The following is a 21998-nucleotide window of genomic DNA, read 5'->3' as shown; positions in this document are numbered from 1 at the left end:
AGTCCACCTTTGTTGAAAAGTAGTAGTATATTTTTGTTTCTATCTTTATGGTGAGAAAGTGCAGTGGTGGCTGTAGATTATTGGAAGTGCTCGTCCAATAGAAATATTAAAGCATAATCGATATAACAACTATTTTTATTCATATATGTCTTATTTTGTTCTTGTATAAACTTATCTAAAACAGAATAGACAAAAACCTAAAAGTTGTTCATGTTTAATAGTAATCCGAAAGTTCCTTCACTTAGGGGAATAGAGATGTGAAGAGAGTCTAGGTTCCAAGATCACATGAACAGGAAACTTTGGATGTGTTGTGAGCCCATAATGTTCTTCCACACTTATGCTTTCTGTATTCATACCTTGAGGTAATATCCAGATGAATCCATGCAACATGTTGGCTAAAGTTGCTCGGATAATCTTAAGTCCCAAACTATAGCCAAGGCACCTCCTTCTCCCCGAGCCAAATGGAAAGAAGGAAAAGTTATTTCCATCCATGTCAATGTCCTTTTCTGGGAACCTCTCTGGGAGAAACTTTTCTGCTCTATCCCAGTACTTAGGGTCCCTTCCAATGGTCCAAACATTCACCAAAACGGTCGTTCCTTTCTCTACGTCATAACCAACCACATTACGATCTTTAATAGCACAGTGTGGTGCTAGCATAGTTCCAAGAGGATGTAACCTTAGTGTTTCCTTAAGAATTGCTTCAATGTACAATAGCTATGAACAATCTCTCTCTTCTACCCATCTCTCATTTCCGACAACCTGGTCAAGCTCTTGGATTGCCTTGTCAATAACCCTTGGCTATCTAAGAAGTTCTTGAAATGCCCATTGACCTGCTGTTGTCAAGCTATCTGTTCCTCCAGTTAGTAGATCATGCCATAGTTTAGTAAGGTTAGAAGTTTGTCTAAAACAAGAGAAAATCTAGGATTGAAAGAAATTAACCTGCATTAATCCTTTGACACAATCATCTGTGAGTTTGACTTCCAAAGTAAAGTCTTGAGCCATGTGCAACAAGACATCCACCATGTCCTTTTCTGCATTCTTCTTCGCCCTGTGGTCATCTAGCACAATGTTGTGGAACTTATCAAAACCTCTTTTCAAAGCCTTCATTTGTTTCACATACCGCTACAGGTCCAACAAATTGAGCCATGGAATCCAGTCTCCAATGTTAAAAGCACAATTAAGTAAAAACCATTGGTCTACTAGGTGCTGCAAATCTTCCGCCCTAACAGTTGATTCACCAAAGTACTTGTTGCTCAAAACCATCCTTGTCATGCTACAGAGGCTAAATCGTGACAAATGGTCTTTCAGAAAAAATGGCTTCCCAACAAGAGAATTTAACTGGGAAATAAAGGTCTGCCTTTCTTCAACACGAATGTACTCGAACGAGTCTAGGCTTTTTGGCGTAAATATCTCATTCAGGTAAATTCATCGTGCTTGGCACCAATAGGGATCATACGGTGCCCATGTCATGTCATAATAGTTATAGCTTGTATACTTTCCACCAGCTAACAGAGGACGGGAGGCGAAATTTGCATCATGTATTTTTAGAAACTGTTTTGCCATTTCTGCAGATGATGCCACAAGAACTGGCCTGGAGCCAAATTTCAGCAGCATCAATTGTCCATATTTTTTGGAAAGCAAGTCAAAAGATTGATGTGGGATAGGACCAAGTAGGTTCAAATTTCCAATGATGGGCCATGGTTTTGGACCCGATGGTAGCTTCCGGTTAACTGGGCGTCGAGAAGTGGTAATTTTACAGAGAAAAGCTAATACAACTAGTCCTGCCAAGGCTAGAAAAAACTCCATATTTAATTTTGTAATGAATGATGACAAGTTTATTTAGTATGGCTAATATATTTATAGAAGAAGTAGGTGGGATGTGGAGTTACACTGAAATTGAGACTTTTGACTATGTGTAATCNAACTAGTCTTGCCAAGGCTAGAAAGAACTCCATATTTAATTTTGTGATGAATGATGACAAGTTTATTTAGTATGGCTAATATATTTATAGAAGAAGTAGGTGGGATTTGGAGTTACACTGAAATTAAGACTTTTGACTATGTGTAACCAATTTCTACAGAGTGAAAATGACACTGGCTTGTAAACTTATGTTAAATCTTACAACTATGCAACACTCATAGCAGAAGATTTGAAAAGTGAGCACTAACATTTTGTATTATAATGAGTTTGTAGTTTCCTCGAAACTCTACAGCAATGGAAATTAGTGAATTAGACCGTAGAATATTGCAAGGAATTAAATGTATACAACTTTTTAGAGTAATTTGCTAGTTGTACCCTAATATAAACGCCCTTTTGTGATTTATACATCTGCCTATCATTTTTAATGGTTTGCACCCTATCTTCTTAGATTTTTGCAAAGTTATAAAACATCTCATTTTTCAATTATAATAGGATAAAATAGGAAACTACATATAAACAAAACATAAATTGATTTAAATTTAAAATAAAAGCAATATTAAATACAAGTTATTACTGTTTTTTATTTCCATGAAAATAAAGAATAATTATTTGTTGCTACTACTTTTTTTTTTTTTGGTTTCTAACATTATTATTCCTCGGAGGGGACACTATTAATTTTTAAGATAAGTCTCTTTCATTTTGGCCAAACATTGTTGCTTCCAAGCAATTGGTATTTGTGGTGTTTAACTAGTGGTGCTGGGCCTGCTGCTACTCCATAATTTATTGCATCTTTTCTTCTTCTGATTTTTATAAGTTATGAAAAGCAAGTTCAAAATTTTGTGGTTCATCTTCTTTTTTTTCTTTCTTCTTTAAGTGGAATTTTTTGTTTGTAAGTCAATGAGAATGTTGGTTTCTGTCTTTATTTTTCTGACTTTGTACGTGTATTAAGAAAGAAAGTCCAGAACAATCAATTATATTATTGGTAGAAAGTTATTTAATTATGTTTAATTAAATTTTTAAATCCTAACAAATATAATGTTAATTTTTCTATTATCTTTGTAAAAAACTGTAAAAGGATTTTTTGTTTAATGATTTTACAAAGAACTGAGAAGATTAGGGTGCAAATCATTATAAATAGGAAAAATTACTAGAATATTGTGTTTAAGACTTTAAATTACAAAATATGAATCTACTCCTTTTTATTTATAAGCCTAGTTTCTAGAAATGTCTGCCCCTATGTAAATTTTTATAGATATTAGAATGATTAATTTTCTATGAAAATTGTATGGTTTGAAATTTGGTGAGTAGTTAACATATTTCTAATGAAATCACAAATGACTAAGTTGAGCCCAAATAAAAAACTTACTACAATCAGAAATTTACATAAAACCAGTTTTTTAACACGTGCGTTGCACGTGATTACCAAATCCAAAAATATATGTAATGGTAAATAGTATTGCTTATTTAAGTGAAGGTTTGAATAAGAAGCTTAGCAAAAAATAATATTGCAGATTTTTTTGCGAATGTTCAATGTGGATCGTCATATATATCTCTTATTCATGCAAACTTATGAAGATGGTGAATGCAAAAATTTATTAGTTAAATATAATAATGTATATATTTATTTCAATTTGATGAGGTTCAATCATGTAGTTAGTCTTATCTCACTAATATTACGTTATAGACATTATTTGTTTTGTATTTTTCTTGTCATCTAACTAGATATGTTTTGCATGTGTATTCCACGTTAAATTATTTAGATGTAATATGAACATGTGAAGAGAACATCTACATTTTATATATTCACATATTTTTTCATTTTTTGTGAGATATTTTTAAAAAAAGAACTCGGAACATTTTAAAATAATATATTTTGAAGTTAGAAGATCTTGTTAACTTGATAATACATTTGTGACATATATAATACTTTAATTTAAATACAAATACCTACCCAAATATAAATATAAATATGCATTAATGAAAATATGTATCTCATAAAATTATCTATTAAATAAGTAATAAAAATTAAACTAATAAAAACTTCAATTGGCGTTATTGAACTTTTCTTCATCCAAAATACTGAAATATTAAGAAATAGTAAATAAGTAAAACAAAAGGGCAGTGCTTTTAAAGTAATATAGACTAAGTAACTACAATAGAGAGAAAATACAAAAAATAAATAGAGAAGAAGAAATACAATATTTCTTAAGTTTTTAATCATCCATCCATCCATCCATCCTTAAAAATATGAACTCCCTAACCTAAATGTTAAATTACTATAATACTGTAATGACTCTCAGGGTCATTTCTTTGTTTTATGTGTGCTTTTTTTTATTTTACCCCTTTTCGTAGCTTCTTTATAACTTGTGTGTGGTGCTAGGTTTGGTGGCACACTCTTCGAGGTGTTTGATTGAGTTTGGTGCAATGTTTTAAGTTTTGAAGCTTAATGCTTGAAAGAGTTGACTTTAGTCAACATTCAAAGATTCTGACGTCGGATCGGAATTTTTTAACTCCATCAGCTCCTGAATGGTCATTTTGGTCTAGTATGATGGTTGGTTTGGATTTTTGGGCTGTCGTTTGGAGTTGGTGCGATTAAGCATTTTAACTTTTGAGTTGTGCCCAAAGTATAACTTGGGGAAACTTTCTTGGTAAACATGCTTATAATAGAATTTCGTCAACGCGGTTAGCTTTATAATGCCATGTTTGGTCTAGAAAGACCTTTGGTTTGAGTCCCGAGGGTGTCAGAGGTGAGTTTTTAGCTTTTTGGAGTTTTTGTGTTGTTTTTTTGTTGAAGTGTTGACTTTGGTCAACATTTGGATGAGACGACCTTGGATGTCTATTTCGTCAATTTCGTTGAGTTTGAAATTTCATTTCCAAGTGGTTTGCACTTTTGGTTTGCGTCGCTTGGATTCCGAATGAATTTCGAGGCCTTGTTCGAAGAATTGAACACTTGGCCTTTTTCCTGAAATTTGCTAGTGTCTGGTGCGACGGCTTAAGAGAACTCTTGGTCGCTTGACTCAAATTTTGTCCAAGTCTGGCCTAAGCTGGAAATTTCCAAGTTACTACTCAAAAGTTTTCTAGCCCAAATTCCTTCCCCATTGGCTTATCCATAACGATGGGAACATGTTGTTACAATAGATTCCAATTTACCCATCGCTCGTCCCTTAGTGACAAACTAGGAAACTAGGCTAAGGCAAGAATATAGTAGTACCTGAATCATCTAATAACTGGGGATACTTGTCTCACATGTCCTTATCGGTTTCCCAAGTAGGTTCCCCAATCGGACGATGCTTCAATTTAAATTTCACTGACTTAATTTCTTTGGTTCTCAACTTTCGCACATCACGATCAAGGATTGCAATCGGTTTCTGTTCATACTGAATATCTTTGTTTGACAAAACTGAGTCCCACTTGATAATATAATCTCCATCCCCATGTTACTTCTTCAACATGGACACTGGATGAACTCCAGATAGGCTAGGAGGTAAAGCCAACCTATAAGCTACTGCCCTATATAGTCAAGGATCTCAAATGGGCCAATGTAGCGAGGATTGAGCCTGCCTTTTTTGCTGAATCTCATCACCCCCTTCATGGGTGACACTTTCAGAAGATTTTGTTCACCAGCCTAAAATGTCATGTCCCTTACCTTACGATCTGCATACTCCTTCTTTCGACTCTAAGAAGCTAGAAGCTTAGCTTGGATACTCCTCACCTTATCCTGAGCATCCTTTACCAACTCCAACCCAAAGGTTTCACATCTCCGACCTTAAACCATCTTTTGGGCAATCAACATCCCCTCCCATAAAGTGCTTTGAATGGTGCCATGTCAATGCTGGAGTGACAACTATTGTTGTAGGAGAACTCACACAAAGGTAGGAAATTATCCCAATGCCCTCCAAAGCCAATTACACATGCCCTTAACATGTCTTCCAACACAAGAATTATCCTCTCCGACTGTCCAACGGTCCGTGGATGAAAACATTTGCTGAAAGTGAGTTAAGTCCCCAACTCTTCATGCAACTTCTCTGAAAACTTCGATGTAAACTGCATACCACAGTCTGAGATGAAAGAAAAGGGCACCCCGTGCAACCTTACTATCTCTTTAACATAAATCTTTGCCAACTGTTGGGCATTATAGTCTACTCCCACTAGAATGAGGTGGGCCGACTTAGTCAGTTTGTCAAACACAACCCAAATGGAGTCAAACTTTCCCAGGGTCTTGAGAAAACCAACCACAAAGTCCATATCTATCCTTTCCCACTTCCATTCAGGATTGATGTAACGACCTGTAAAACATATAAGTGAAACTAGACCCTAACATGTGTGTCTTTGAGTTGATGTGAGGTTTGAGGGTGTATAATGTTGTTCCGAGCTATGATCGAGGGGTTTAGGGGTTAAACGTCAAGGTACGACTCCCCAAGGACCACCATAGGGGTCCTTGAGGAGGACTCTTAGCCTAACCCCAAGGATGCCCCAAATAGAGGAAAGTTGCCAAAACTTGGTGACCTACGGAAGGGGACCACGCCCCGTAGGTCCATCCACGCCCTGTGGATGGCCTCCGTAGGTCATGGCCTCCAAAACCAAGCCACAGCCCCAAACCACGCTTGACCAAGATGGGGCGTGACCCAGACCACGGTCCGTGTTTTAGTGTCGTGAGTCCCCACCTGTGTTTTTGGTTTTGTTCGGCCAAGGTGAGGGTCTTTTGGTAAAATCATTTTAAGTTGAGTTAAGTTGGGGGAAGATTATTTTAGGTTAATTAAAGTATTTTAAGAGTATTAAAAGTATTAAACTCTATCTTTCATTATTCAAAATCACAAAATAGAACTCACCTCTCTTCTCAAAAGTTCTCTCTCTAGAAACCTCCATTGGAGGTGAAGACTTCAAGCTTCCAAGGTCAAATCTTCAAGTTTTTCAAGGGATTTTCGTGGGATTCTCCAATAAAAGGTATGGTGGTCTTCATCCTTGACTTATTATCATTCAAGGAGCCAATTTCAAAAGTGATTTCAAGTCTCCAATGTTTACCCAAAAACCCTAGATTTCAATCTATGCATGGGTTCAATTCTAAATGATTTCCAAAGTCTTTATTGCATTGATTTATGAATGAATTGTGGATTTAAATATGAATTAAGATGATTTCTTCTTAGAACCCATGTTTCCCCCCNNAGGATTTGGTTGATTATGAAGTATGTGGGTTGATCCATGACCCTTGAAGGGAAAGTTATGATGAAATTGCATATTGAAGTAGAATTGTGCTTGATCTATTGATCCACTTAAAAGGTGGAGGCGTTTACTTACTATGTATATTGTGGTGTTGAATTAATGGATATCATCCTTCTACCTCTATATATGAATGATCTATGTATGTTTATGATGTAAAGTATATGCATGTGATTTCAATGAATGTATACTTATCATGTTTAGAATGTAATAGTGTTGTAATTGAAAGCATATTCTCAATTAACACTCATGAATGATGATGATGGAATGTGAAGGGTTTTTTTCTATAAATTGTATATCTTGAATTGGTAGGCTTATGCATTCTTTTCTTGTATAAATGGAAGTAATGTGATTGTGATATCTTGAATTGGTAGGCTTAGGCATCCTTTCTTATATAATGAATGTATCTGGACTTAATGTCTAGAATTGGTAGACCTAATGTTGGTAGCATTTCATGAATGAATGATAAAGTATTCTAGGCTAAACCTTGGATCGGAAGACCTAATGGTGGTGGCCCTTCATGAGGATTCTAGGAACTAATGTAATGTTAAAACCTTGAAGTGGTAGACCTAATGTTGGTGGCCCTTTCATGTGTGAAATGACGAACCTTGTATCGATAGACCTAATGTTGCTGGTCCTTCTTGGAAAGTTAATGAGATATCCTTAATGTACCTTGAATCGGTAGACCTTATGGTGGTGGCCCTTTCTTGTGTAATTTACCTTGGGTCAGTAGTCCTAATGTTGGTGGCCCTCTCAAGTACAATAATGTTGATGAAAATGAAATACTCTATGGGAATGAAGGCTAAGTACCGAGAGGATATGGTTAGATGGAGGTTCTCCTTACGTTAGGCCGGATTTCAATGAACATCTTTCATATCCCATAACTATGTGCCCACATAGGGTATTAGCTAATGGATTCCATCTAAGCTAAAATGTTACTAGTTCTACCTTAGGCAAGTAGAACACCTCTTTACGGTGTGAGGTCATACGACACCGGATTCCATGATTTAGCTCTCATGGTCTATGTCTGTTAAACGCCTATTCCCATCATGTGAGATGTGCATTATTGTTTCATGATGCGTTCTATGAAGTGTGGGCGGTAGTATGGGATGCCATCCAGTCATTGCATGAGTAGGCTTTGAGAGGGTCATAGTGAGTTCTCTCAGACTTAACGGCTAATGTATGAATGTGTCCTAAATGAAGTTAATGAAGAATGTTGAGTCTTATATGTATGAGTATTGGGTGAAGATTGAAAGGTTGAATGGTAAGTTCACTTTTGGTGTCCTTAATGTTGTACTTTAGTGTGGATGGTGGTATGGGACGCGATCCATACATTGCATAAGGTGTAGCATGAGGGTTACTTGAGGTGAAGGCTTAATGTGAGGGTAATGGTTTATATGATTGATTATTTTCGAATGTGAATAAGTGACTTGAATGTTGGTTATGTTTGAATATTATGCCTCTTATACTTATGTTCATGAAGTTTTATCAAAATGGCATAAAAGCATGAATTTCAAATAAAATGTCCATTTTAAGAATGTTCTTGCATGGCTATCATACTTAGTACTTAATTGTGCTAACCCATTCTTCTTCATGTTTTACTACAAGTTTAGGTTCCGACAAGTGAGTTACTTTCTCTAGATCGAGGACTTGGATTTGAGATTCTCCAATACTTGGTGGTATGTCCTCATAGGTCGAGGACAAGCACTTGATGTTTCCATTTCTTTTATGTAGAAGACTATTGTTAGACTTTTTCTATTGTAAAGGGACGTGTCCCTACTTATGTTTCAGATGTTGTTTTTAGATGGCCATTTGAGACAATAGACTTCCGTTGTGTTTTCAAGAGTTTTAAATGAGTAATTTGATTGTATGGTTTTAAATAAAGTTATAATTCCGTACTTTTCTTCTTATCGAATGCAATGAAATGCTATGAGGCTTGTATGAGACCCCTTCAGGGTCAAGTTCGCCGTCTCGCATCTAGGGGCTAGCCTTGGGTTGTGACAAACATGGTATCAAGGCATAAGATTTTGGAAATGTTTTTTTAGGATTGATGTCTCACAAGCCACATCTAATAGAGTCTTGTTCATTTGTGTGATTCGCGACACATCTATGAACGAGAGGCTATAGGACCTTAGGAAGTTACACTTCTTTCATTATTCTTGAAGTCATGCCTTAGAGTTTAGAACTATAAGATTCCTTTTCCTAACCGTTCTTTTGTGTTTATAGGATATGAATACAAGGGTAAACACAAGAAGGATGGAAGATGAGATTGTGAATGAGGGAGTTCCTCCCCGAGATCCCCAAGGTCCTCAAGGTGACCAAGTTCCTCAAGGGAATGAAGTTTCGGTTGAAGCTCTGGCTTTGACCAATGAGGAAGTTAGGTTGGTTCTTTTGTTGATGACTCAAGCCGTAACTACCCAAGCTCAAGACATTACGGCTCAAGCTACTAGGGGTGTTGAGGCTAATGTGAACCGTATGGTTAGTACTATGGCTTTTAGGTTGAGATAATTTGTGAGGATGAATCCTCCGATATTTCTAGGTTCTAAAGTGGGAGAGGATCCCCAAGAATTTTTGGATGAGGAGTATAAGATAGTCAATGCTATGGGAGTGACTTCTATTCAAAAAGCGGAACTTGCTGCCTACCAATTGAAGGATGTTTCCAAAATTTTGTTTACACCATGGAAGATGATACCACAAATTGGACTCATTTAGGACTATATTTGAATAGAAATTGTGTCCTCAAATGCTTATTTTATCTCAATATATGATGAAAACCCTTAAGTTTCTGGTATTTGAAGTTTGAAGGAAAGCATGGACACTATGTCGCAAAAAGGAACGATAAGAATGAAAAGAACGAAGTAATGAAGGCCTGAGGATCGCCGAGTCCACTTGGCGAGTCGCCGAAGGGTCTTACTTCACCTTTTGTTCCAGTGTGCTGAACCCTGAAGGAAATGATCAAGTCGGCGGAAAAAGGGAGCAGTCGGCGCATCACCGAGAAGTTTCGCGAAGTAGTACCATGTCGCCTAATGACCCAGAGCACGACGATGCTGAAGGATGGTGTAAGACGACGATGAACTACACCAAAAGGTGAATCACCGAGTTGATCGGTGATTCTAACTAACGACGTCGAATGATCCACTGCAACACAAATCTATGAAAACTATAAATACTAATTAGATTTGTAGTTTTAAGTGTGAAACAATTATTATAATTTTCATATAGAATAGTGCTTTTTGATATTTTTGCTCTAAGTTTGAGAGAGTTTTGAAAACTTGAAGATCCAAAGGGTTTCATCTTCAAGATTTGGATTTGGGTCTCTTGGATTCTTCAATTTTGGCATGTATCAAGACTTAAATCTTGATACCCAGTTGAATGCGAGCTTAATTTGGAATAAATTTCTATCTCTTATACACGTGTGGCTAAAAACCCCTAATTCTTGGGGTGTGATTTAGCGAATATGGGTTAAGATAATTGTTGGGTCTTGCTTGGTGATAGTTTAATCGTAGTTTAACTGTGATTTCGTTTAGTAGTTGTAGATGAATTTAATGAATTTGTAGTTGCAAATACAAGTTTATTTATGTGTTTTCGGCTTGCTCGAGAGAGAGGTCGTAAAACTAAAACTACTAAATTGATGGCCGGTGGGAGTGGGCCGACATAAGGTTCAGCTCGAGAGAGTGAACCCTAGTCTCATTCCCACACACTCAGCTCGAAAGAGTGAGTGGGTTAAGGCGTAGGCTGGTCTTCATGCGACAAGTGGGTGTCTGAGAGTAACGCATTTGAAATGGGGTAAGTTACTCGGGAGAGAGCTTATCCCCCTTAAAGTTTAGCCTAGTCACAATTATTCTATGAATATTCTATTGAAAGCATGTACCCAATGATCTAGCTTAACCCGTATTCCCATCACATCCCAAGGATCCCCTCTCATTACTTAGAAATCCTTGTTTATTTTGCTGTTTTTACTTTCTAGTGATAAAACCCCATTTTTAATTGACACTCTTCTGTCCCCTTTTAATTTACAATGTTTTTAATCGTTAATATCTTTAGCTACGACTAGTTAGAACTAAATTTTATTATTCTATTAATTCTCAAAACCACTCTCTTGGGAATGACCCCAACCCTTGGTTGGGTTACTAAACTATTGTACGATGGTAGACACTTGTATCGGAAGTTGTATCTTGATTACGCAAACATCAAAATGGCGCCGCTGCCGGGGAGTGGTGTCACTTGAGAATTTTTGGTTTAGTAAAATTTTTGTTCTTCTTAGTTGTAGTTTACTCACTTAATCTTTAGTTTTGTTTTGTTTGCTTGTGTGTGAATATTTCAGAAAGCATGAGTGTGAACGGCGAAAATAGCTGCCAAGTAGGCCATCCAGCAGGTTATGCTTTCCATCGAGACAATATTGATGATATTAATAGTGTGTACAACCCTGCCCAAGTGGGTGAGATGGGTGCAATTTGCATGTCACAAGCAGACGGAAGTGAAACATTTGAAGTTACTAGCACAACACTCCATCTCATACATTCAAGAGGTGTATATGGAGGGTTAGAGCATGAAGATTGGTATGAACATATACGAAGCTTCATAGAAGTGTGCACCCCTCTGTCATTCAAAAATCTATCACAAGAGTTCATATGTCTTCTCTTATTTCCATTATGATTAACCGGGGTAGCCACTAAGTGGTTGGTCGAGCTTCCAAAGAACTCCATCAAGTCATGGGAGGAACTGGTTATGACTTTTCATGAAAGATTCTTTCCTCCATCAAAGATGATGAAACAGAGAGACGACATTCAAAATTTTAATCAAAAGGAGGGCGAACCAATTCACGAATCATGGACAAGATTTAAGAGATTTTTGCGAAAATGTCCAACGCATGGACTGCCGAGTGAGTTACTGCTCCAATACTTTTACCATAGTCTGGATTCGGGTAATAAAGGGATAGCTGATCAGCAGGTGCAAAGAGGAATAATGTTACAATCATATGAAGTAGCCTCATTCCTCCTAGATGGCATGACTAGAGTAAATCAAGCATGGTACACAAAAGATGACCAAGTTTCCCTACTGTGCTTCAGATTAACGCAAAAACAACTCGATAAAGAAAGGGAGAGGGACTAAAACATCAAAAATATGTTGTCTCAAATGGAAGTGACACAAGAGCACATGAAGGGGACGTATGGAGTATTTCGAGTTGAGGAGGGTTCTTTTTTTGGTTACTTAAGACCGGGGGAGAATCAAGGTTGGAACTCTAAAAGAGTTGAGGGGGGTTCTTAATCCGGTTACTTAAGATCAGGGGAGAATCAAGGTTGGAACTCCACAAGATATGAGGAGGGTTTCCACCCACGCTATGAATAGAGGGGTGGAAATCAAGGTCGGAACCATTATAGGAGTGAAGAACCAGGGATATATTGCCACGATTGGGCTGAGCAAAATGACCATGATGAAGACCATACTCAATTGAGTGAATGCCCAAAAGCAAAAGGGAGTGCAAGTAGTCCTTGGGTAAATGATCTATTGTCATGCATACTTGATAAAGTTGAGGGCACTGATGATTTACTAAAAGGGATGAGAGACGACATTTCATCATTAAACAGTAAAGTGAATTCTCATGCTGATGCCATCAAAACGCTAGAAGGTCAATTGAGTGTATTATCAGCTCAATTAACATCCAGGACAGTGATGAAATATAATGAAAGATGACTGGTTGTAGTTACCCGTAGTGGAAAGATGGCAAAAGGGAATGTGATGAAGGATGAGGACCCTCGAATGCAGGAATAAAGCCAGGGTATAGAGGAACGAGAATTACCTATTTCATAAAACTTTCCAAAGAACCACAAAAGGATGTAGAGTAACATGTTCATGTTCCAAAAGTCACGCACCCTTTACCCAAAATACCTCCACTATTTCCTTAACGTTTGAAAAGAAAGAATGAAGATGATAAATTCAACAAAAAATTGTCAGTATTCAAGAACTTATCAATTAACCTTCCTCTGGTAGAAGCATTGTTGGAAATGTTGGGATACGCCAAATTCAGGAAAGAGCTGGTTACAAAGAAACAGAGCTTGGACTATGAAACGATTGAGGTGCCCCATAATTACAGTGCAATTATGACAAATGAGTCAATCACTAAGAGAGAAGATCCTGGGGCATTCACAATCCTGTGCACAATTGGCATGCTCCAATTCGCTAAAGCTTTGTGAGATTTAGGAGCAAGCATTAACTTGATGCCCTATGCAATATACAAGCAACTTGGTTTGGGTGAACCAAAGGCAACCACAATGAGACTCCTTATGGCTGATCGATCAATCAAGCACCCAGTGGGGATACTCTATGACATATTGGTAAAAGTAGATCGATTCATCTTTCCAGCTGATTTTGTGATTTTAGATTGTGAGATGGATGTTGAAATCCCTATTATTTTGGGAAGGCCATTCTTAGCTACCGAGAGAGCACTGGTGGATGTCGAATGTGGGAAATTGAAGTTTCGTGTGAACGATGTGAGGTGACCTTCAAGAACTGTAAATCCATGAATCAACAAAGTAATATCCATGTGGTGTCTACCGAGGATGTTATAGATGAGGCAGTGACAAGTGTGAGCCATTTAATGCGCAAGAATGAACCCCTTGAATCTGTATTTGCCAATTATGATAAATCCGAAGTTCAAGGCTATGAGGAAGTGGTAGCTGCCTTATCAGGGTTAGGAGTACATTCAAGGAATCCAATCAAGTTGGATATCGACCTAAAAAGTAGAGAAAGTCCTCTTGCAAAGCCATCAACAGAAGAACCACCGAATCTGGAGTTAAAATCCCTACCCTTTCATCTCAAATCTGCCTTCTTAGGAGCCAATAATACTTTACCAACAATTATCGCAACCGATTTTCTTGAAAGGCAGGTGAAATTGCTCATTGAAGTACTCAGAAGCATATAAAAGCTATTGGATGGACAATAACTGATATAGTAGGAATTTTCCTGGCATCTGTACTCACAAGATTCGGCTCGACGGTGAATGTAAACCTAGTGTGGAGCATCAACGGAGATTGAACCCTCCAATGCAAGAGGTGGTGAAAAAGGAGATTATCAAGTGGCTAGATGCGGGAGTGATCTACCCTATTGTAGATAGTAAGTGGGTAAGTCCGTTGCAATGTGTACCGAAAAAAAGAGGTATAACCGTAGTTCCAAATATAAAAGGAGAACTTGTGTCGACAAGACTAGTGACTGGGTGGAGAGTATGCATGGACTATCGAAAGCTTAACTCATGAACCGAGAAAGACCATTTTCCAATGCCTTTTATGGACCAAATGCTTGACTGGTTATCAGAAAAGGGGTGGTATTATTTTTTGGATGGGTACTCCGGTTACAATCAAATCTCTATTGCTCTGGAAGAACAAGAAAAAACTACTTTCACTTGCCCTTATGGAACATTTGCATTCAAAAGGATGCCATTCGGACTATGTAATGCCTCAGCCACATTTCAACGTTGCATGTTGTCTATCTTTGTGGATATGGTCGAAGACTCCATGAAAGTATTTATGGACGACTTTTCAGTCATAGGGGATACGTTTGAAGAGTGCTTAACACACTTAGGGCAAGTGCTTCAAAGATGTGTGGAAACAAACTTGGTCCTGAATTGAGAGAAATGTCATTTCATGGCGAAGGAAGGTATTGTTCTAGGACACAAGGTGTCGCAACAAGGGCAAGAAGTTGATAAGGCAAAAATTGAGGTAATTGAGAAACTACCCCCGCCAATTTCAGTAAAGGGTATTCGCAGCTTCTTGGGGCATGCAGGTTTCTACCGAAGTTTCATTAAAGACTTCTCAAATATTACACACCCACTATGCAAAATCCTAGAGAAAGAAGTGAAGTTCTATTTTGATGATGCTTGTATGGCCGCATTTAAGTTTTTGAAAGAAAAATTAGTATCCACCCCGATTATTATCAGTCCTGATTGGTCCTAATCTTTCAAAGTAATGTGTGATGCTAGTTGCATGGCATTGTGGGTAGTGTTGGGGCAAAGGCACAACAAATTCTTTCACCCAATTTACTACGCAAGCAAAACTCTGAATAGTGCCTAGCAAAATTATACGGTCACTGAACAAGAGTTGCTCGCAGTGGTTTATGTATTTGAAAAGTTTCGGGCATACTTGTTAGGCACCAAAGTAATAGTACACACTGATCATGCTGCACTTTGCTACTTGATGGTGAAGAAAGATGCAAAACCAAGATTGATAAGGTGGGTGCTACTATTACAAGAGTTTGATTTTGAGGTAAAAGATCAAAAAGGCTGCAAAAATCAAGCGGCCGACCACTTATCGAGGTCGGAAGGAAAGGAAGATGTCGAGCGTGAGGTCAACATAGATGAGTCTTTCCCTGATGAACATGTGTTTGCTATATCTCTCAAACCTACACCATGGTATGCAAATTTTGCAAATTACATTGTGAGTGGATTGATGCTGGATGAGCTGACCTTTTACCAACAAAAGAGATTCATGTTCGACATTAGAAAGTACTTTTGGGATAAACCATACTTGTTTCGAGAATATACTGACCATGTTATTAGGATGTGTGTTCCAGAAGAAGAAGCGGTAGAAATTCTCCATGCTTGCCATGCATCTCCAGTGGGAGGTCACCATAGTGGTATTCACACTGCTGCTAAAGTTCTCCAAAGTGGTTATTACTGGCCGTCCTATACAAGGATGCACATGAATTTTCAAAGAAATGCTCTCAATGTCAGCAGCAAGGCGGAGTATCTAGAAGGCACTAGTTGCCTCTCACACCTATTTTGGAAGTCGAGCTATTCGATGTATGGGGGATCGATTTCATGGCCCCATTTGTGAGCTCATTTGGAAATAAATATATCTTGGTGGCTCTAGATTATGTTTCCAAATGAGTGGAAGCCATCGCACTTCCAAACAACGAAGGAAAGAGTGTTGTCTAATTTCTGAAATGCTACATCTTCGCAAGATTTGGCACTCCTAAGGCAATCATTAGCGATGGGGGGTCCCACTTTTGCAATGAGTGGTTTACAATGGCACTGACCAAATATGGGGTGAAACACAAGGTAGCAACCCCATATCATCCCCAAACAAGTGGCTAAGTCGAAGTGTCAAATCGGGAAATCAAAAGCATATTGGCAAAGATAGTAAATGCCAATAGAACTGACTGGTCTAGGAAACTCGATGATGAACTATGGACATATCGGACCGCTTACAAAACGCCTATCGATATGTCTCCATATCAGTTGGTTTATGGTAAGGCTTGTCATTTGCCTGTCGAGTTAGAACACAAAGCATTGTGGGCATTGAAAGCTTTAAATTGGACTGGTCAAAAACTTCAAGGGAGAGGGTAGAGCAGTTGAACGAACTGGATGAATTTAGATGCAGATCGTATGAAAGTTCAGCCATCTACAAAGAGAAGATGAAGAAATGGCATGATGCTCGGATACTCAAACGGGACTTCAAGGTAGGAAATTGGGTTTTGTTATACAACTCTCGAGTTAGAATCTTTCCCGGAGAGCTCAAATCCAAATGGTCTGGACCTTTTAGAGTAACTCGAGTATTCACCAATGGTGCCATAGAAGTTGAAGATCAGGAAGGACCTCCATTTAAAGTGAACGGTCAACGCCTGAAATTATATTTTGGGGATTTTCAAGAGATTTCTTTGGTTGAAGTAGTGTATTTGGAAGATGCCTGAAGGCGTTGTTGCATCGTGCCGCGATGTTAACTAAGGCGCTGTTTGGGAGGCAACCCAAAACCATATACTACTTTCTTTTTCTTTGATAAGAAAATTGTGTGTTGATTGTGCAGATGGAAGTGTGAAGAGTGAACGAAAAGTGTAGATTGGCGAGCAACAGGTCCAATCAGCGAATCGCCGAATGGTTCGGCGACTCCGAAGTAGACTCCCGTTAGACTCAAGACCATCTTGCATTGGAGTCTGTAAAACTCAGCGAGCACAGGAATTTATTGGCGAATCGCTGACTGTGTCAGTGATCCTAACAGAGACCGCCGTTTGGACTCCCACAAAACATGAAAGTTCTGTAAACTTTGGCGAGGCAAATGACTACTTGGCGTTACGCTGAATAGATCGGCGATCTTGACTAATGTCTCCGAATCGGCGAAAACTAGACAGTTTTGCAAGCCAAAGGTTTAAAAGTTTCGAACTCATTCAGTTTCCCTCACTTTTTTCCTTCCCAAACTCACACTCGCACACTAGTTCCTATATTTTTGCATTTTTGGAGTATTTTTAGTATTAAATTGTTCTTGGATCTTGTTTGCGTTGCCGACTAGCATCTCAGTAGCATCTTAATCAGCACCAAAGGTTGGTTTCCAAGCACTAAGCTTTTTGTATTGAAAAGTTGTACTCAAATGTAATGACATTACTGTGATGATGTGTGCTGTCCCTCTCTGCTAGGATTAGAATATTTGTTCGCCTATTAGGTTTGCAAATTTTACCCGTACTAAGTTAAATAGTTAATTCTTGAAGCTTGTGCTTTGAATTGGATGAAAAATCGTGGGTTGTGCATGATTGTCACTGGGTCTAAGCCTAATTTGAGTTGTGCATGCCTTAATTTTGTTTTCGGGGGTTGCGAGGTTGAATTCAGGAAGTTGGGTCAAAAGCAGGCACGTTGGGTCATTTGGTGAGCTGGGTCGAGCTCGCCAAATCACTCGATGGTTCACCTAAAATCCCCATTTCGCCTTTAATTTAATGCTAAATTGATGTTGAATTCTGTAACTTTCGGCGAGAAGCATGATGTTGCTGAAAGACTTCTTGTTCGCCCTTTGTTTTCACCCTTGTATTCTCTATGCACTGCACTCGGCGAACCATCTAAGTAGTTGCGCACTTTACCAACTGGTTCGGCGAAGTAATTCTGCAAATGAACTGCCTTACTTTTGTTTGAATACTTTCTAATTTTTTCTCGAAGCTTTGCATAAATGGCTAGACCAAAAGTAGCTGGAAGAGATATGCCACCCCAACAAACAACAGCAAAAAATTTCAGGAAAAATACAAAGGCAACAAATCCTCCCAAAATGGATAATGAGGGCAAGAAGCCCAGTGCCAACAAGAGAACAAATCCCCGAGACCCCACTATTCCCTCATGGAGACGTGGATTCATCACAGCTATCCACTCCTTTTAGGTGGCTCATGACTTGGACAATCTTAGTAAGTCAGCTGCCATTGAATCTTCTGAAGAAGCTCCGCGGGCCATTATCAAATTCGAGGCTGACACATCGGGCACTAATCCCTCTTTGTCTTACTTACTTTTATTTTTGGATTCTTTATCTCATTTGCACTAGAGGACAAATTGCTTGCATTTGTGGTGGGGTGAGGCCCACCTTTGTGTGCTATTGATGTTCATATTTGGTTTATAGTTGGGCTTTGTGCGTAAATTGTGTTAAATACTGCTTTCTGTGGATGTTTGAGCTTATGACTTCTTTTATTGAAAATTGCAAATATGATTTTGAACCGTTCGAAAATTTTTGCCATCTCTCGTGTGTTGAAGGTGGCTGTTCTTTTGCAAAATTTGAGTCTCGATTCCAATCAATACCGATGACTTGAATAGTGCTCTCAATCGAATGAACATGAATGCGCGGCTATGACTAGGCCAAATGAAGTTGCATAGACAATATGTGTACTCTTTGCATCTCGTTATGACTAGCCTAGTATCGAATTGAGTCTCTTGTGATGATCATTGAACACTAGCGAAAGTGTGGAGTCTTGTTTGACTGTAGTGTCAATGCCTAGTGTGATGAGCTTACTTTCAACCATGCATGATAGATCCTAGAATTTGCCCAGTTGGTCTGGTCAACTAATTGATGTTTTCTCTTGATATGATCTTAGGCAACTTCTAAGAATGTGAGCCAATTTGACATATACCTCTTTTGTGACCTACGTTGTGAGTGGGTGAACCGCTTTTGAACACCTCTTGAGCCTTACCTTTCTTTGGAAGAAACTTGATGAAATCATAACCTTTCTTTATCCATTACCCATAATCCTCATGAAGTTGTAGTCAGTTAAATAGCCAACTTAGGCCAAAAGCCTAAGTTGGGGGCGTGGTTAAAATATAAGGGTAAGTCAAGAAGTGCAAGGAAAGTTTCCTCTTACACATGGTTTTAAGAAAAATGGAACCCCTCCATATATATTAAAAAAAAAAAAAGAGAAAGAAAAAGAAAAAGAATGTAAAAGAAAGTTGTGGAATAAAGTACAAAAGAAATGGGGTTCCCAAACAATCCATGAAAAGTGAATAATATGATGACTTATGAGCACTAAAGAGAGTGATGAAGAAAAAGGAAAGGAAGTGTTGAGAGCACCACATTTGATGAGGATGAAAGTCACTGAGCCTAAATGACCATACCTTTGCACTCAGCCCCATTACAAGCCTTGAAAAGACCTTTTTGATCTTGAGTAAGCTGAAACAAATGTTGATTGGAAAATACGGGGAAACCTATGGGTGAAATTATGCATTGTGTTCTTCTTTGTGAGTGTGAGCGTTGCATCTGATTTCGAAGATTTAAACTGTGAACCATTGTGTGAATATGGAATCATTCCTTGTGTGAGGGCATTGGAACACTTTGGTTGAGCTTGAACTTGCATTTGAAGCATGTATTGTGAGCATGGGGTTCTTTGATATTAGTGAGTCACAACTTGAATCTTTGAGTGCACATTTGATCTTTGCATAAGTAAATTGAGTCTTGTTTTGTGCATTCATGATTGAATCTTGTGTAGCACTGTTCGAGACACCCTTTTTGAATGGCTGAACTTGAGTTTTCTTGAGGACAAGCAAAAGTTTAAGTTGGGGGTGTTGATGAGTCCACAAATTGGACTCATTTAGGGATACATTTTCATAGAAATTGTGTCCTCAAATGCTTATTTTATCTCAATATCTAATGAAAACCCTTAAGTTTTGGGTATTTGAAGTTTGAAGGAAAGCATGGACACTACGTCGCAAAAAGGAACGATAAGGATGAAAAGAACGAAGTAATGAAGACCTGAGGATCGCCGAGTCCACTTGGCGAGTCGCCGAAGGGTCTTACTTTGCCTTTTGTTCCAGTTTGCTGAGCCCTAAAGGTAATGATCAAGTTTGTGTAAAAAGGGAGCAGTCAACGCATCGCCGAGAAGTTTCGCGAAGTAGTACCATGTCGCCTAATGACCCAGAGCACGACGATGCTGAAGGATGGTGCAAGACGGCGATAAACTACACCAAAAGGTGAATCGCTGAGTTGATCGGCGATTCCAACTAATGACGCTGAATGATCGGCTGCAGCACAAATCTGTTAAAACTATAAATACAAGTTAGAGTTGTAGTTTTAAGTGTGAAGCAATTATTATAATTTTTATATAGAATAGTACTTTTTGATATTTTTGCTCTAAGTTTGAGAGGGTTTTGGAGACTTGAAGATCCAAAGGGTTTCATCTTCATGATTTGGATTTGGATCTCTTTGATTCTTCAATTTTGGCCTGTATCAAGACTTAAATCTTCATACTCAGTTGAATGCGAGCTCAATTTGGTATAAATTTCTATCTCTTATACATGTGTGTATAAACAACCCCAATTCTTGGGGTGTGATTTAGCGAATATGGGTTAAGATAATTGTTGGGTCTTGCTTGCTGATAGTTTAATCGTAGTTTAATTGTGATTCGTTTAGTAGTTGTGGATGAATTTAATTAATTTGTAGTTGCAAATTCAAGTTTATTTATGTGTTTTTGGCTTACTCGAGAGAGAGGTCGTAAAACTAAAACTACTAAATTGATAGCCGGTGGAAATAGGTCGACATGAGGTTCAGCTCAAGAGAGTAAACCCTAGTCTCATTTCCACACACTCAGCTCGAGAGAGTGAGTGGCTTAAGGCGGAGGCTGGTCTTCATGCGGCAAGTGGGTGTCCGAGAGGAACACATTTGAAATTGGGTAAGTTGCTTGAGAGAGAGCTTATCCCCCTTAAAGTTTAGTCTAGTCACAATTATTCTATGAATCTTCTATCGAAAGCATGTACCCTATAATCTAGCTTAACCCATATTCCCGTCACATCCCAAGGATCCCCTCTAATTACTTAGAAATCCTTGTTTATTTTGCTGTTTTTACTTACTAGTGACAAAACCCCATTGTTAATTGACACTCTTGTGTCCCCCTTTATTTTACAATGTTTTTAATCGTTAATGTCTTTAGCTACGACTAGTTAGAACTAAATTTTATTTTTCTATTAATTCTCAAAACCACTCTCTTGGGAACGATCCTGTCACGACCCAAGCCTAGGGCCAAGACGTGATATGGCGAATGAGGAACCCCAAACAAGCCTCTCAAACTTGTCATCACACTTTATCGGTTGCGGAAGTACATTCAACATTTATTTAACGGGAAATAGGGACTAAGGGCAAACCATTTCAAAATGACATCATAGAACAAGAATCAAGTTCATTTACAAAATACTTGTCCAACGCACTCCTCTACATACATAGATAGGACGGGGCCATGACATACTACCGGCTCCCCTCATAGTCAAAATACAATTGCAAGCTAAAGTCTCAAAACATAGGAGTAGGAAACATAACATAGCCCTCGAATCATTGAGGACTCACCAACAACTCGGATAAGCACCGTACTAGCCACGTGAATGGAGAGAAGGATCAAGAGTAGCTCCGGTCCCTACATGGTGACATCATGTAGGCAAAATATGTGTTAGTACTTGGAATGTACTAAGTATGCGGGGTGCAACACAACAATAGACAAGGACACAATCGAAATACAAGAAATAGTTTCATAGGCATTATGAATAACAATATGAGGATGCATGATCAAAGTGAAGTCAAAACATGTTTAAGTAAATCTATACTAATAGTAGATATCATATGTGTATGCATGATCCAACCAATCTATA

General features: G+C 38.3%; 1 pseudogene; it reads right to left on the bottom strand.

Annotated features, from left to right (window-relative positions):
- Nucleotides 1-98: 98 nt before the first annotated feature.
- On the bottom strand, nucleotides 99-1806 carry LOC125843520 (trimethyltridecatetraene synthase-like; annotated as a pseudogene).
- Between the last annotated feature and the right edge of the window lie 20192 nt (nucleotides 1807-21998).

The sequence above is a fragment of the Solanum stenotomum genome, chromosome 11 (genome assembly GCF_019186545.1).
Source record: "Solanum stenotomum isolate F172 chromosome 11, ASM1918654v1, whole genome shotgun sequence".
NCBI classification, from domain to species: Eukaryota; Viridiplantae; Streptophyta; class Magnoliopsida; order Solanales; family Solanaceae; genus Solanum; species Solanum stenotomum.
The sequence above is the reverse complement of the archived record's forward strand: the minus strand, read 5'-3'. Positions and strand labels throughout refer to the sequence as shown.